Source organism: Schistocerca piceifrons, chromosome 3 (assembly GCF_021461385.2).
Source record: "Schistocerca piceifrons isolate TAMUIC-IGC-003096 chromosome 3, iqSchPice1.1, whole genome shotgun sequence".
Taxonomy (NCBI): domain Eukaryota; kingdom Metazoa; phylum Arthropoda; class Insecta; order Orthoptera; family Acrididae; genus Schistocerca; species Schistocerca piceifrons.
Window position 1 is genome coordinate 712,535,078 of NC_060140.1, and position 17,104 is coordinate 712,552,181.

The following is a 17,104-nucleotide window of genomic DNA, read 5'->3' on the forward strand; positions in this document are numbered from 1 at the left end:
ACGCAGCATGTCATTCTAAATGGAGAGAAGTCTTCCGAAGTAAGAGTGATTTCAGGTGTGCCGCAAGGGAGTGTCGTAGGACCGTTGCTGTTCACAATATACATAAATGACCTTGTGGATGACATCGGAAGTTCACTGAGGCTTTTTGCGGACGATGCTGTGGTATATCGAGAGGTTGTAACAATGGAAAATTGTACTGAAATGCAGGAGGATCTGCAGCGAATTGACGCACAGTGCAGGGAATGGCAATTGAATCTCAACGTAGACAAGTGTAACGCGCTGAGAATACACAGAAAGAAAGATCCCTTATCATTTAGCTGCAATATAGCAGGTTAGCAACTGGAAGTAGTTAATTCCATAAATTATCTGGTAGTAGGCATTAGGAGTGATTTAAAATGGAATGATCATATAAAGTTGATCGCCGGTAAAGCAGATGCCAGACTGAGATTCATTGGAAGAATCCTAAGGAAATGCAATCCGAAAACAAAGGAAGTAGGTTGCAGTACACTTGTTCGCCCACTGCTTGAATACTGCTCACCGGTGTGGGATCCGTACCAGATAGGGTTGGTAGAAAGAGGAGATCCAACGGAGAGCGGCGCGCTTCGTTACGGGGTCGTTTAGTAGTTGCGAAAGCGTTACGGAAATGATAGATAAACTGCAGTGCAAGACTCTGCAAGAGAGGCGCTCAGTAGCTCGGTACGGGCTTTTTTGAAGTTTCGAAAACATACCTTCACTGAAGAGTCAAGCAGTATATTCCTCCCTCCTACGTATATCTTGCGAAGAGACCATGAGGATAAAAACAGAGAGATTAGAGCCCACACAGAAGCATACCGACAATCATTCTTTCGACGAACAATACGAGACTGGAATAGAAGGGAGAACAGACAGAGGTACTCAGGGTACCCTCCGCCACACACCGTCAGGTGGTTTGCGGAGTATGGATGTAGATGTAGAACTACTTAAATCTAACTAACCTAAGGACATCACACACAGCCATGCCCGACGCAGGATTCGAACCTGCGATCGTAGCGGTCTCGCGGTTACAGACTGAAGCGCCCAGAACCGCTCGACCACACCGGCCGGCTGGCTCTGTCCACTAAGGTTTTCATGACATCACTTTTTTGCCTAGGATGATGGTTTGATTCCTTTTGGAGGTATCGATCCGTGTGAGTATTCTTTCTATTTAGCTTGTTGCTCAGCGTCCCATCCACCCGTTTAATTACCGACGCATCCAGGAAATTGAGTTACCGTTGTTTTTAACTGAAGATTATTGCAGTCTGTTTATTGGCTAACAATACGAGCCCCTGACTACGAAGCCACTCCGTGAAACCCACACATCAAAAGCACTTCTCGTTTCCGCAACATTTCCGGTGCAAGTTTTAGGTTAATTACTCTGTATATTGGTATTTTTCCAGTGAATTGAGTAAGCTTGAAACTGTAAATCATGTTACTGGTCATTTGAAGCGTGCCCTTCACAGAGCCACTGTTTGGGATCGCCACACCGGAAGAAGCGGCGTCAGTGGGGCGCCTTGGTCGTTGGCCGGTAGGAAGGCGTCCCTCCGGCTGTCGCCGCATTAAAATTCAGCGGGTGGGCGGCGCGCCGTGTTGGCGGCGGCCTGTCCTTGTTCTCATTCCGCCCCGGAAATAAATCACCCGCGTTGCCCTGCCCTGCCTGCCGACGCCGACCCTGCGCGTCCTGGAAACCCCGCTGGGCCGTGGCGCGCCGCCCGCAACCTGCCGTGTGCCTTCCCAGCAAGGACGTCCGCTGCGTTTGTCGTCTCCCGTAAAGTGGCTCCGTGCTCTACCCTCGTCATCCTAACCACAGGCTAACATATATCTACACCTACATGCATACTCCGCAAACCACCTGACGGTGTGTGGCGGAGGGTGCTTTGAGTACCTCTATCGGTTCTCCCTTCTATTCCAGTCTCGTATCGTTCGTGGAAAGAAAGATTGTCGGTATGCTTCTGTGTGGGCTCTAATCTCTCAGATTTTATCCTCATGGTCTCTTCGCGAGATATACGTAGGAGGGAGCAACATACTGCTTGACTCCTCGGTGAAGGTATGTTCTCGAAACTTCAACAAAAGCCCGTACTGAGCTACTGAGCGTCTCTCCTGCAGAGTTTCCACTGGAGTTTATCTATCATCCCCGTAACGCTTTCGCGATTACTAAATGATCCTGTAACGAACGGCGCTGCTCACCGTTGGATCTTCTCTACCTCTTCTATCAACCCTATCTGGTACGGATCCCACACTGCTGAGGAGTATTCAAGCAATGGGCGAACAAGCGTACTGTAACCTACTTCCTTTGTTTTCGGATTCCATTTCCTTAGTGTTCTTCCAATGAATCTCAGTCTGGCATCTGCTTTACCGACTATCAACTTTATATGATCATTCCATTTTAAATCACTCCTAATGCGTACTCCCAGATAATTTATGGAATTAACTGCTTCCAGTTGCTGACGTGCTATATTGTAGCTAAATGATAAATGATCTTTCTTTCCATGTATTCGCAGGACATCACACTTGTCTACATTGAGATTCAATTGCCATTCCCTGCACTGTGCGTCAATTCGTTGCAGACCCTGCTGCATTTCAGTACAATTTTCCATTGTTACAACCTCTCGATATACTACAGCATTATCCGCAAAAAGCCTCAGTAAACATCCGATGTTATCCACAAGGTCATTTATGTATATTGTGAACAGCAACGATCCCACGACACTCCCCTGCGGCACATCCGAAATCACTTTCACTTCGGAACACTTCTCTCCATTGAGAATGACATGCTGTGTTCTGTTATCTAGGAACTCTTCAATCCAATCACACAATTGGTCTGATAGTCCATATGCTCTTACTTTGTTCATTAAACGACTGTGGCGAACTGTATCAAATGCCAAGCGGAATTCAAGAAACACTGCATCTACCTGGGAACCCGTGTCTATGGTCCTCTGAGTCTCGTCGACGAGTAGCCCGAGCTGGGTTTCACACGATTGTCTTTTTCGAAACCCATGCTGATTCCTACAGAGTAGATTTGTAGTCTACAGAAAAGTCGTTATACGCGAACATAATACGTGTTCCAAAATTCCACAACTGATACAGTCAAGACACTCACTGTTGTGTAAACTGTTACCGTCTGACAGTATGTGCGACACAAACGCCACAAGCGGCGAGAAAGCAGTCGTAAAATTAGAGTTTGCTTTTAATTACTTTTCTAGTTAACTGTCGAAATTGTTATTACATTTTTGCGTTCCAAGCAGTAATAAATTATTAACGGACGTGAATGATCATGAAATACGTATAAAAACAGCTGAAGCTCCGAGTTTCAGTGGCATAGGTTATTAGTTAACGATAAAGAAATACTTTTGAATATGTGTTTAATTGCATCTTTCTCCGCTGAAAACCAGAGAATATAAGCTCAAATTTTATGTACGAGAAGAATATATTTCATTTGTTGTCTCTTCTTACTATGACGCACTTTCCTCCTTGACGAGCAGCTACTTTGTAGGGAAGCTAATTTTTTACATCATCTTACACTTCACTTGACTTTCTAATACATAACTATGTCTTCTTTTTATGTAAATATAATTACTTTTGATTCAAAAGCGAATGTGTCCAAAGTTCTTGCCTTTTGTGGTCAGATGCAGCAACAATTGTGAGATTAGTTTCTTCTCTGTTTGGAAACAGTTTATTGCTTTTGTTACTTTATTTTCACATCTGTGTGGTTTTTCCTTCAGCTATAGTTGTGGTAGCTTATCTGCTACTTTAAATAATGTAGATATTGCATTGCATACACCTTTTCTATATTCCACATTCACCGATTTGACTGGAAGTGTAATGAAGAAAACATCAAGTTTTTATGTAGATATACGACGCTTCCCCTGTTTACTAGCAACTTTTTGGTTCTTAAAGAAAACGACATTCCCTGATAAATATCTGTCATTTACAAGAAAACCGTAAGTAAATTGTTCTGGAGCCGCCGTAGCAGCGAATAATTTACCCTTCTTCTGGTCAGTGCGGCAACATCCGATGCGTCTGGCGACTGAAGTCATCGATGGCAGCAATCTGTTATTAATGGGGCGCGCTCGGAAAATGCAAGTATGCGGTCTCGCGTTCAGCTAGTTCGGAACGCAGGTACTTCCCCATGAGCCTCTGAAACCCCAGTGAATTCCAATGTGCAGGTGGACCTGTTTGCTGGTCTGCCAAAAAAGTCTGACTCCGTCCCATAACTATCTGTGACGGAATATGTCACATGTTTAGACAGCCGACTCAAAACAAATAAGTACACTCACACATCACTTGTTGTGCACGTCTTGCTAGAAGCAGTACCTCTGACGGTTCAGATGGTTACTGGCACAGACTCTAAGGGGCACACTAGCAAAGGACACAAGTCTCAACATTTAGATAAAGACCTGCAGTTCTTTACCAGCAAAGCGCCAGTACAAGAGTGTCCACTTCTCTTTCTCTCAGCTTTCCTCACCAGCTCGGTAGCATAGCACATTTACATCTTAGACTACTCCCACTTCAGCACAAACCAATCACGAGCTAGAGGGCCACATTCGAAACTGGGAGACTGCCTGTTGCTCTGCATACACAGATTTCACCAACCAGAGAATTTAAATTAATGGGGAGAAAAGGAAAAAAGATTCAGCTTTTCGGCCTCTGTCCCACGTGTTTACGCCGTGTCTTTTGATAAAAACATGACCTGGATGGAACCACAGCCCTTTATGAGAAGATAGTTATCTGCCATGTTGCATCCATTTCGAACTTTCCAAAGAACGGGCATAAAGTCGCTAAAAGCCTCGTGCTTTCACAAATATGTTTTGTAACAGAGTCTGGATGTCTGGGCGCCAGTGACAGGAAGCTGACAGTCGCATCATAGGCTTCCTGCCTAACAAGGGCCCATCCTCTGCTTTATTGCCGGTCTTCAATGCTCTGCCCACTGTAGCAGCGACTCCTTGGCGCTAGTCAGCCTACCTGGACGCAGCCGCCGACCGACCGGCGCCATCCAGCGTGTCTGCACGATGAGGCCAAGGAAGTCGGCAGTCCGGAAATGTTTTCAGCCAGGTTCCGCAGAAAAAACGCTCCCCTCGGCTCTCAGCCGCCTTACGCTGTTACCGCAGTCGTTTAAAACGGCACCTTCTTCTTTTCAATGTAGGTAATGCTTATGGCTATTCCTTCACTAGAGCACACAAGCAATAGCACTAACTACTGCCAACCATTTCATCATATAAATGAAGTCAGATCATATCCAGGTATAGGAACCAAGTAATAAAGATAAACTTCCCTAAGAACATTACGCAGCATAACACCATATTGGAAGTGAGAATGCCCTGCAATCTCTCAGTACTTCTGTTATCTGATTAGAACCTTTTTCGGTGAGTCTGTTTTGCCATGTGTCACCGGTTTCGATTAGTATCTGATTCTGTGGACGAGGCATACGTTTCTGGGTAGGGATAGTGGACCACCCAACGACATCACTGGACCCCAGAGTGGTACATCTTTTAAGACATCCTAGTTCTGCGTATATAATAATTCAAATCCCAAAGAAAGCAGGCGTTGACAGATGTGAAAATTACCAAACTATCAGTTTAATAAGTCACGGCTTCCAAATACTAACGCGAATTCTTTACGGACGAATGGAAAAACTGGTAGAAGCCCACCTCGGGGAAGATCAGTTTGGATTCCGTAGAAACGTTGGAACACGTGAGGCAATACTGACCCTACGACTTATCTTAGAAGAAAGATTAAGGAAAGGCAAACCTACGTTTCTAGCATTTGTAGACTTAGAGAAAGCTATTGACATTGTTGATTGGAATACCCTCTTTCAAATTCTGAAGGTGGCAGGGGTAAAATACAGGGAGCGAAAGGCTGTTTACAATTTGTACAGAAAGCAGATGGCAGTTATAAGAGTCGAGGAGTATGAAAGGGAAGCAGTGGCTGGGAAGGGAGTGAGACAGGGCTGTAGCCTATCCCCGATGTTATTCAATCTGTATATTGAGCAAGCAATAAGGGAAACAAAAGAAAAGTTTAAGAGTAGGTATTAAAATCCATGGAGAAAAAATAACAACTTTGAGGTTCGCCGATGACATTGCAATTCTGTCAGAGACAGCAAAGCACTTGAAGAGCAGTTGAACGGAATGGACAGTGTCTTGGAAGGAGGGTATAAGATGAATATCAACAAAAGCAAAGCGAGGATAATGGAATGTAGTCGAATTAAGTCAGGTGATGCTGAGGGAATTGGATTAGGAAATGAGACACTTAAAGTAGTAGATGAGTTTTGCTATTTGGGGAGCAAAATAACTGATGATGGTCGAAGTAGAGAGGATATAAAATGTAGACTGGCAATGGCAAGGAAAGCGTTTCTGAATAAGAAAAATTTGTTAACATCGACTGTAGATTTAAGTGTCAGGAAGTCGCTTCTGAAAGTATATGTATGGATTGTAGCCACGTATGGAAGTGAAACATGGACGATAAACAGTTTGGACAAGAAGAGAATAGAAGCTTTCGAAATGTGGTGCTACAGAAGAATGCTGAAGGTTAGATGGGTAGATCACGTAACTAATGAGGAGGTATTGAATAGAATTGGGAAGAAGAGGAGTTTGTGGCACAACTTGACAAGAAGAAGGGACCGGTTGGTAGGACATGTTCTGAGGCATCAGGGGATCTCAAATTTAGCATTGGAGGGCAGTGTGGTGGGTAAAAATCATAGAGGGAGACCAAGACATGAATACACTAAGCAGATTCAGAAGGATGTAGGCTGCAGTACGTACTAGGAGATCAAGAAGCTTGCACAGGATAGAGTAGCATGGAGAGCTGCATCAAACCAGTCTCAGGACTGAAGACCACAACAACAACAGTTCTGCGTACAGCATCACGGCGGACGTGTAAGTGCCTGGAGGTACCGAGGAAAACGAACATTGCCAGAGTGCTTATTTCTATGGTGCCAGAACCTGGTGTGATGGTCTTTCAGTAAGATAACCCAAGACTCATAGATGCCATTGCTCCTCTGACCTACCCCAGTACAAATGGTATTTGACTATTGCACTGGTCAGCAATTTCTCCAGATCTCTGACCTACTGAAAACATCTGGTCGTGGGTTGTGGAGAAACTGACAGGCCACTACTCGTAATCCAGTATGGTGAATGAACTATGGTGTAGAGTTTAAGCTGTTTGAAACAGTGTGGTGGCAGTGAACCGTTTCACAAAAAAGTAGTGGAAAAACGAGTCAACTGAGGGGGTGGAAAGCTACGCAAAATATCTTGTTTCACAAAAAAGTTGTGGAAAAACGAATCTAGTGAGGGGGTGGAAAGCTACGCAGAATGTATTGTCGTGGGAATTCTTTCTGTGGAACGAGGTGCAATCGTGGTTAAGTCATTCAGTTGACATTTGAGAGGACTACTGCTCAAAAGTCAGGTCCTTAAAATAATATTAACATCGTCTGTTTCTGCCACAGTGATTTAGGTTGGCTTTTGGGATGGTTCCCCGTCACTCCCACTTCCTTCTCTCTCTGACAAGGGGGCAGCGCCTATTCATACTTACAGATTTTGTTCAGATTTAAGGCACATGCAAGGCTTGACTAAAAATGAAAGTGACAGAAATAGCAGATCCAGATGGCCAAATGCTTAAAAAAATAGCACTTTTGATGCGCGCCGGGAGAAACATGAGTTATTTATGTTAGCATAGATTCCAGGCCTCCCATGGACCTGAAGCTCGCCGTTGTTGTGGCGGCTTGCTTGCCTCAGCGATACAGACAGCCGTACCATGGATGCAACCACATCGGTGTCCAAACAATCGTATGGTTCCTGAAGATAGGCAGCAGCCTTTTCAGAGTTGCAGGACCAACAGTCTGGATGATTGATGATCTGGCTTTGTAACATCAGCCAAAACGGTCTTGTTCTGCAAGCAAGGGGACACAACAGTCGTAATTTTTCACGAGGGTATGCAGTTCTATTATATGGTTAAATGATAATGGCATCCTCTTGGGTAATATATTCCAGATGTAAAATAGTACCCATTCGGATCTATAGGTTGGGACTACGGTCCGAAGCGTGAAATCTTAGATCCTTTAATCAGGCAGATAAGTTACAAAATTTAAAAAAGGAAACGGATAGGTTGAAGTCAGATAGAGTGGGAATTAGTGAAGTTCGATGCTAGCAGGAATGGGACTTTTGCTCAGTGGAATCTATAATTATAAATACAAAATCAAGTAGGAGGAATGCAGGGGTAGGTTTAATAATGAATAAAAAAATAGGAATTAGGGTAAGATTCTATGACAGCAAAGTGAACGCATTATTGAATCAAGACAGACACCAAGCCCATATGAACCACAGCAGTAGAAGTTTATATGCCATCTAGCTCTGCAGATGATGAAGTGACTGAAGACATGTATGATGAGCTAAATGAAATTTTTTAGACAGTTAAGGGAGACGAACATTTACTTGTAATGTGGGACTGGAAATCGAAAGGGGGAATTTTATAGTAGGAAAAAGAAGAGGAGGAAATATTGTAGGTGGATGTGGACCGGGGGAAAGGGACGAAAGAGGATACTGCCTGGTAGAATTCTGCACAGAGTGTAATTTAATCATAACTAACACTTGGTTTGAGAATCATGAAAGAAAGCTGTATACGTGGAAGAGCCCTGCATACACCAGAAGGTTTGAGATTGATTATACATTGATAAAAAAGAGATTTCGGAATCAGATTTTGAATTGTAAGACATTTCCGAGAGCAAATGTTGACTCTGACGACAATTTATTGGTTATGACCTGTAAATTAAAACCCAAGAAACTGCAAAAAGGAAGGAAATTAAGGACATGGGACTTGAATAAGTTGAAAGAACCAGAGATTGTTACGAGTGTCAGCGGGAGCATTCGGGAACGATTGAGTAGAACAGGGGAAAGGATTACAGTAGAAGACAAATGAGGGCTTTGAGAGGTGAAATAGTGAAGACAGCTAAGAAAGAGGTAAAATGACAAGGCCTAGCAGAAATCCTTTGGTAACACAGGAGACACTGAATTTAAATGACGAAAGGAGAAAACATAATGACGCAAAAAGATTGACAGAAAGTGTACAACAGCTAAGTAGGAATGGCTAGAGGATAAATGAAAGGATTTAGAAGCATGTATCACCAAGGTAAAGATTGATGCTGCCTACAAGGAAATTAAAGAGACCCTTGGAGAAAAGAGAACCACGTGTATGAATATCAAGAGTTCAGATGGAAAACTAGTCATAAAAAAGAAGGGAAAGTTTAAAAGTGAAAGGAAAGGGTCTACACAAGCGAGATGAAATTGAAGGCAATATTATAAAAAGGGAAGAGTACGTAAATCAAGATGAGATGGGATGTGATACTCCGATAAGAATTTGACAGAGCACTGAGAAACCTGAGTCGAAACAAGGTCCTGAGAGTAGACGACATTCCGTCAGAGCTACGAAAAGCCTTGTGAGAGACAGTCATGATAAAATTCTTTCATCTGAAATGCAACATGTATGAGACAGGTGAAATACTCCCAGACTTCCACAAAAATGTAATAATTCCAGTTCCAGAGGAAGCAGGTGCTGGCAGGTATAAAAATCACCGAACTATCAGTTTAATAAGTAATGGCTGCAAAATACTAACACAAATTCCACACAGAAGAAGAGAAAAGCTGGTAGAAGCCGACCTCGGGGAAGATCAGTTTCGATTTCGCAGAAATACTCGAGGCAATACCGACCATACGACTTCTCATAGAAAATAGGTTCAAAATGGCTCTGAGCACTATGGGACTTAACAGCTGTGGTCATCAGTCCCCTAGAACTTAGAACTACTTAAGCCTAACTAACCTAAGAACATCACACACATCCATGCCCGAGGCAGGATTCGAACCTGCGACCGTAGCAGTCGCGCGATTCCGGACTGCGCGCCTAGAACCGCGAGACCACCGCGGCCGGCAGAAAATAGGTAAGGAAAGGCCAGCCTACGTTTATCGCATTTGCAGACTTAGAGAAAGCCTTTGGCAATGTTGAATACTCTCTCTGAAATTCAGAAGGTAGCAGGGGTAAAATACAGGGGGCGAAAGACTATTTACATCTTGTACAGAAACCAGACGGTAGTTATAACAGTCGAGGGGCATGAAAAAGAAGCAGTGATTGAGAAGGTAGAGACAGGTTTGTAGCCTGTCCCTATGTTATTCAATTCGTACATTGAGCGAGCAGTATAGAAAACCAAAGAAAAATTTGGAGGAGGAATTAAAATTCATCGAGAAGAAATAAAAGCCTGTCGGTTTGCAGGTGACGTAATTGTGTTACAGACAGCAGAGGATTTGGAAGAGCCGTTGAACAGAATGGACAGTGTCTTGAAAGTTGGACAGAAGATGGACATCAATAAAAGAAAAATAAGGATGATAGGAAATTGGAAATTTGTGGTAAGGTCTTATGGAACGAAACTGCTAAGGTCACCGGTCCCTAAGCCTTCACACTACTTAAGCTAACTTAAACTAACTTACTCTACGGACAACAGACACACCCATGCCCGAGGGAGGACTCGAGCCTCTGGCGTAGGGAGCCGCACGGACCGTGACAAGACGCCTTAGACCCCGCGGCTACCTCGTGCGGCAAAGATAATAGAAAGCAGTCGCATGAAACCAGGTGATTCTGAGGGAATTAGTTCAGAAAACGAGACACTTAAAGAAGTAGGTGAGTTTTGTTATTTGGGCAGCAAAATAACCGATGACGGCCGAAGGAGAGAGGATACAAAATGTAGACTGGCAATGGCTAGAAAAGCGTTGCTGCAGAAGAGAAATTTGTAATTTAGGTTTAACTGTTAGGAAGTCTTTGCTGAAGTATTTGTATGGCTTATAGCCATGTACGAAAGTGAAACATAGACGATAAAGAGTTTAGACACTAAGAGAATAGAACCTTTTGAAATGTGGTGCTACAGAAGAATAGAGGAGAAAAGAAATTTGAGGCACAACCTGACTAGAAGAAGGGATCAGTTGATAGGACATGTTCTGAGACATCAAGGGATCACCATTTTAGTACTGGAGGGAAGTGTGAGGGCAAAAAAATCGTACATGGAGATCAAGAGACGAATACAGTAAGCAGATTCAATGGGATGTAGGTTCCAGCGGTTCGTCGGAGATGAACAGGCTTGTACATGGTAGACTAGCGTGGAGAGCTGCATCAAACGATTATTCGGGTTGAGGACCACAAAAATGGATCCCAGGCACAGGTTGGTACAACGAAAACAGTTGCAGGCGGTTAAGACGAGTGATAATGCAAATAATCCTAAATAATGTTCAGTGTATTGTGTTTGTCAATATTTTCTTAACAGGCACTTAAAGAAGAGACAAAGGTAAATTTGAAGTTGCAAATAAATTTCGTGGAAGGAATTGTAAGACATACACGAGAACTCTGTGTATGAAATTAGATTCTTTCATTATTTTACAGTTGATGATTTACGTGTGTTGGGTGATACTCACCGTAAAACAGGGCAATCTACTGTTGGCGTGCAGCTGCCGACGGCTACTCCATGGTCAAAGAAACTAACGTAAGTCCCGTGCGGTGCAATTAAATCTCTTCACGGAAAGTTATGTACAGAGTCCTCGTGGAAGCCGTACTTACAACACTTTCTTGGAAATTGTTTTCAATCGCAGTTTTTCTTCCTTCGTTTTACATGCCTTTAATGAAGATATCAATAAATACAATATATTGAGCTTTATTTCGGGTCATTTGCAGAGAAAGCAACGTAAAAATGCAAAGTAGAACAAGTTTCCTCGTAGAGACTCGACCCCACGAACCAGGTATTTCTGTACTGCAGTGTCTTCGATGCGCCAACCGCGGACTAGAAACAACGCTACGATAAACGGCTCATGGCTCACTAGACCAGCGCCAAAAATGATCTTTTTCCTACGCCCGGCCATCCGGAGATCCCAATTCTGTCACTCCAGTTCTGGCGAAGCCAAGATGTAGGCTACCATAAATCTGGAAGAAATCGGTTATGACGAGTAGGTGCGTGCCCATTGTGAGTATAACTTAAATACATAGTGTTTGTGAACTGTTCTTCTCATAACGCCGGCCAGGATGGCCGAGCGGTTCTAGGCGCTACAGTCTGGAACCGAGCGACCGCTACGATCGCAGGTTCGAATCCTGCCTCGGGCATGGGTGTGTGTGATGTCCTTAGGTTGGTTAGGTTTAAGTAGTTCTAAGTTCTAGGGGACTGATGACCGCAGATGTTAAGTCCCATAGTGCTCAGAGCCATTTGAACCATTTTTTTTCTTCTCATAACTTTGTTATTATGATGAATCTGAACTGTCACTTAAAACGGAAATTTAGAACAGGAACTAAAGGTTATCATAACACCCTCTTAGTGCAATGAGCGCAGAATGCTGAATACAAAACACAGAGTCTTTCACGGACCACAAAATGTTACCTGAAATAATAATAATATTAATTTACGTTGCTTTTCAACTGTGAAGAAGGTCGTCAAGAAATTATGGGCAGCAACAATCTGGAAAGGATATTGGACAAAAGGGAAACTAATATGCTCCAACAGAAGTTAATTTTACAAAGACGTCACTGAACTGAAGGCTTTCGTGGTTCTAAAATAGGAAGCAGTTACAAAACAGTTCCCACTGCGACTATTTCATGCAGCTGTTAAGGCAGCTCACGAATCGTCTTTCATATCCTGTCGCTGTGTCGTTGTCTTCCTCTCTTTGGTTTGCATTTGCATGACGCCACCTGGCAGTAAATGACGCGGCGACTGTTGACATCGCGTGGTCCTCAGGGCATATATACAGAGCGGTCCATTGATAGTGACCGGACCAAATATCTCATGAAATAAGCATCAAACGAAAAAACTACAAAGAACGAAACTCCTCTAGCCGGCCGAAGTGGCCGAGCGGTTCTAGGCGCTACAGTCTGGAACCGCGCGACCGCTACGATCGCAGGTTCGAATCCTGCCCTGGGCATGGGTGTGTGTTATGTCCTTAGGTTAGCTAGGTTTAACTAGTTCTAAGTTCTAGGGGACTAATAACCTCAGCAGTTGAGTCCCATAGTGCTCAGAGCCATTTTGAAACTCCTCTAGCTTGAAGGGGGAAACCAGATGGCGCTATGGTTGGCTCGCTAGATTGCTCTGCCATAGGTCAAACGGATATCAACTGCGTTTTTTAAAATACGAACCGCCATTTTTATTACATATTCGTGTAGTACGTAAAAAAATATTTATGTTTTAGTTGTACCACTTTTTTTCGCTTTGTGATAGATGGCGCTGTAATAGTCGCAAACGTATAAGTACGTGGTATCACGTAACATTCCGCCAGCGCGGACGGTATTTGCTTCGTGATACATGACCCGTGTTAAAATGGACCGTTTACCAATTGCAGAAAAGGTCGATATCGTGTTGATGTATGGCTATTGTGATCAAAATTACCAACGGGCATGCGCTATATATGCTGCTCGGTATCCTGGGCGACATCATCCAAGTGTCCGGACAGTTCGCCGGATAGCTACGTCATTTAAAGAAACAGCAAGTGTTCAGCCACATGTGAAACGTCAACCACGACCTGCAACAAATGATGATGCCCAAGTAGGTGTTTTAGCTGCTGTCGTGGTTAATCCGCACATCAGTAGCTCACAAATTGCCCGAGAATCGGGAATCTCGAAAACGTCGATGTTGAGAATGCTACATCAACATCAGTTGCACCTGTACCATATTTCTATGCACCAGCAATTGCATGGTGACGACTTTGAACGTCATGTACAGTTCTGCCAGTGGGAACAAGAGAAATTACGGTACGATGACAGATTTTTTGCACGAGTTCTATTTAGCGACGAAGCGTCATTCACCAACAGCGGTAACGTAAACCGGTATAAAATGCACTATTGGGCAACGGAAAATCCACGATGGCTATGTAAAGTGGAAAATCAGCGACCTTCGCGGGTTAATATATGGTGCAGCATTATGGGAGGAAGGATAATTGGCCCACATTTTATCGATGGCAATCTAAATGGTGCAATGTATGCTGATTTCCTACGTAATGTTCTACCGATGTTACTATAAGATGTTTCACTGCAAGACAGAATGGCGATATACTTCCAACATGATGGATGTCCGGCACATTGCTCGCGTGTGGTTGAAGCGGTATTGAATAGCATATTTCATGACAGGTGGATTGGTCGTCGAAGCACCATACCATGGCCCGCACGTTCACCGGATCTGACGTCCCCGTATTTCTTTCTGTGGGGAAAGTTGAAGGATATTTTCTATCGTGATTCACCGACAACGCCTGACAACATGCTTCAGCGCATTGTCAATGCATGTGCGAACATTCCGGAAGGCGAACTACTCGCAGTTGATAGGAATGCCGTTACACGTATTGCCAAATGCATTGAGGTTGACAGACATCAATTTGAGCATTTATTGCATTAATGTGGTACTTACAGGTAATCACGCTGTGACAGCATGCGTTCTCAGAAATGATACGTTCACAAAGGTACATGTATCACATTGGAACAACCGAAATAAAATGTTCAAACGTACCTACGTTCTGTATTTTAATTTAAAAACCTACCTATTACCAACTGTTCGTCTAAAATTGTGAGCCATATTTTTGTGACTATTACAGCGCCATCTATCACAATGCGAAAAAAGTGGTCCAACTAAAACATTCATATTTCTTTACGTACAACACGAATATGTAATAAAAATGGGGGTTCCTATTTAAAAAACGCAGTTGATATCCGTCTGACCTATGGCAGCGCCATCTAGCGCGCCAACCATAGCGCCATCTGGTTTCCCCCATCAAGCTATACACGTTTCGTTCTTCGTAGTTTTTTCGTTTGGCGCTTATTTCGTTATATATTTGGCCCGGTCACGATGAATGGTCCACCCTGTATATATATCACCTCTTTCGTATTTCACTGTTATGGGTACACAGGGTGGCAAGTATTCGCCAAACCCAAACTCATCCATTGGATTGCCATAAAGTACAGTGTGATTCGTCATTCCAAATCATACGTTTCCAGTCATCCACGGTCCTCTGGCATCGCTCTTTACTCCACCTCTAGTGTCGGTATTGACTATAGAAATGTGTGTGAGGAACTGCTCGAACATTGTACCTCATCCTCCCTGCTAACGGGACTGTTGGTAGCACGTTAGAACTTTCTCTGATTTCATGCGATTTTTTTACCATCACCCTCCGCGATGCATGACGGTCCCTCTCGTCTTTACACGAGAACTTTCTAGTGCTGGTGTAGCTACGGTTGTTTCTTCCCGTTTCCATTTCACGGTTACGTGAGCAACAGTCAACTTGGGCGGCTTCAGAAGGGTTGAGAAGTCCCTGACAGTCTTCCTACTCCGGTGACAACCAGTGGTCAAAGTTCGACGTCACTGAGATCTCATTTCTGGTATGCGGGAATAAAGACCTGCCTATTAGCCAGTGCATCATCTGTAATGGTCGAAGTTTTAACGAAGCTCTGAATCCTGGGCAGACTGGAGTGAGCCGGCTCTGACAGTGACTCACCCACGCCCCATCCATCGCGGCTGGGATGAAACGCCTCGACCAGAAGCTGGCGGCACGCGACGCATGTCTGGCGGCCGGACACACACGCGGACGTGCTTGACCCGCGCGAACCGTGAAATCATCACTGCTTCCAGAGTCCTGTTTGTGGCGGTCCAGTTTTACCGACGCCGAACCGGATCCTGGCGCGCACCTTGAGTAAACGCCGCCACCACGACGGCGAACGCGATAGCACTTGCCGTTTAATGGCACTAAGCCACCCATAAAGCGGCACATCTGACATCTGGTGCAAGCTGTGGCCCGAATGATGTCCGTCCTTGGGAGGTGGTCTGGTTGCCGAGGTGCGAAGGGTCTCGAATGCATGTTCCTAGATTGACGAAAGAAAGGTGCTCCACATCGTCGCGCATTATCGGCTGATAACCAGTTCTACAGCTGCACATCAGATGCAGTAGGGCTTGAACGCTACATCTACTTCTACATTTATATTCCGCAAGCCACCCAACGGTGTGTGGCGGAGGGCACTTTACGTGCCACTGTCATTACCTCCCTTTCCTGTTCCAGTCGCGTATGGTTCGCGGGAAGAACGACAGCCGGAAAGCCTCCGTGCGCGGTCGAATCTCTCTAATTTTACATTCGTCACCTCCTCGGGAGGTATAAGTAGGGGGAAGCAATATATTTGATACCTCATCCAGAAACGCACCCTCTCGAAACCTGGACAGCAAGCTACACTAAGATGCAGAGCGCCTCTCTTGCAGAGTCTGCCACTTGAGTTTGCTAAACATCTCCGTAACGCTATCACGCTTGCCAAGTAACCCTGTGACGAAACGCCCCGCTCTTCTTTGGATCTTCTTTATCTCCTCCGTCAACCCGACCTGGTACGGATCCCACACTGATGAGCAATACTCAAGTATAGGTCGAACGAGTGTTTTGTAAGCCACTCCTTTGTTGATGGACTACATTTTCGGAGGACTCTCCCAATGAATTTCGACCTGCTACCCGCCTTACCAACAATTAATTTTATATGACCATTCCACTTCAAATCGTTCCGCACGCATACTCCCAGATATTTTACAGAAGTAACTGCTACCAGTGTTTGTTCCTCTATCTTATAATCATACAATAAAGGATCCTTCTTTCTATGTATTCGCAATACATTACATTTGTCTATGTTAAGGGTCAGTTGCCACTCCCTGCACCAAGTGCCTATCCGCTGCAGATCTTCCTGCATTTCGCTGCATTTTTCTAATGGCGCATGGAACTTGCGACACTATCTACTAGGTCATTTATATGTATTGTGAAAGGATGTCTATAAAGTTCTCTGTTTTCATCCTTACGTTTTGACCAAATAGGTTACATGTGATAGCTTCCGTACCTTTTCCTCTCCTCCAGTAGTCCTCTGTCTCTTTCCCATCTCATTTTTTCTTTCTTCTGATCATTTCACGTGTGCCCTTTCTTTCCTCCTGCCTTAGAATCCTTACCAATTTGACACTTCCTTCTGAACTTTTTACTGTTTACTTGCTTTTACGTTGTGCATTTCAAAGCCTTTATTTTTCACTTTTCGGATCAAGTTTGTTGTTACCTTCTCTTGCTGATTTTCCTTAGATGTA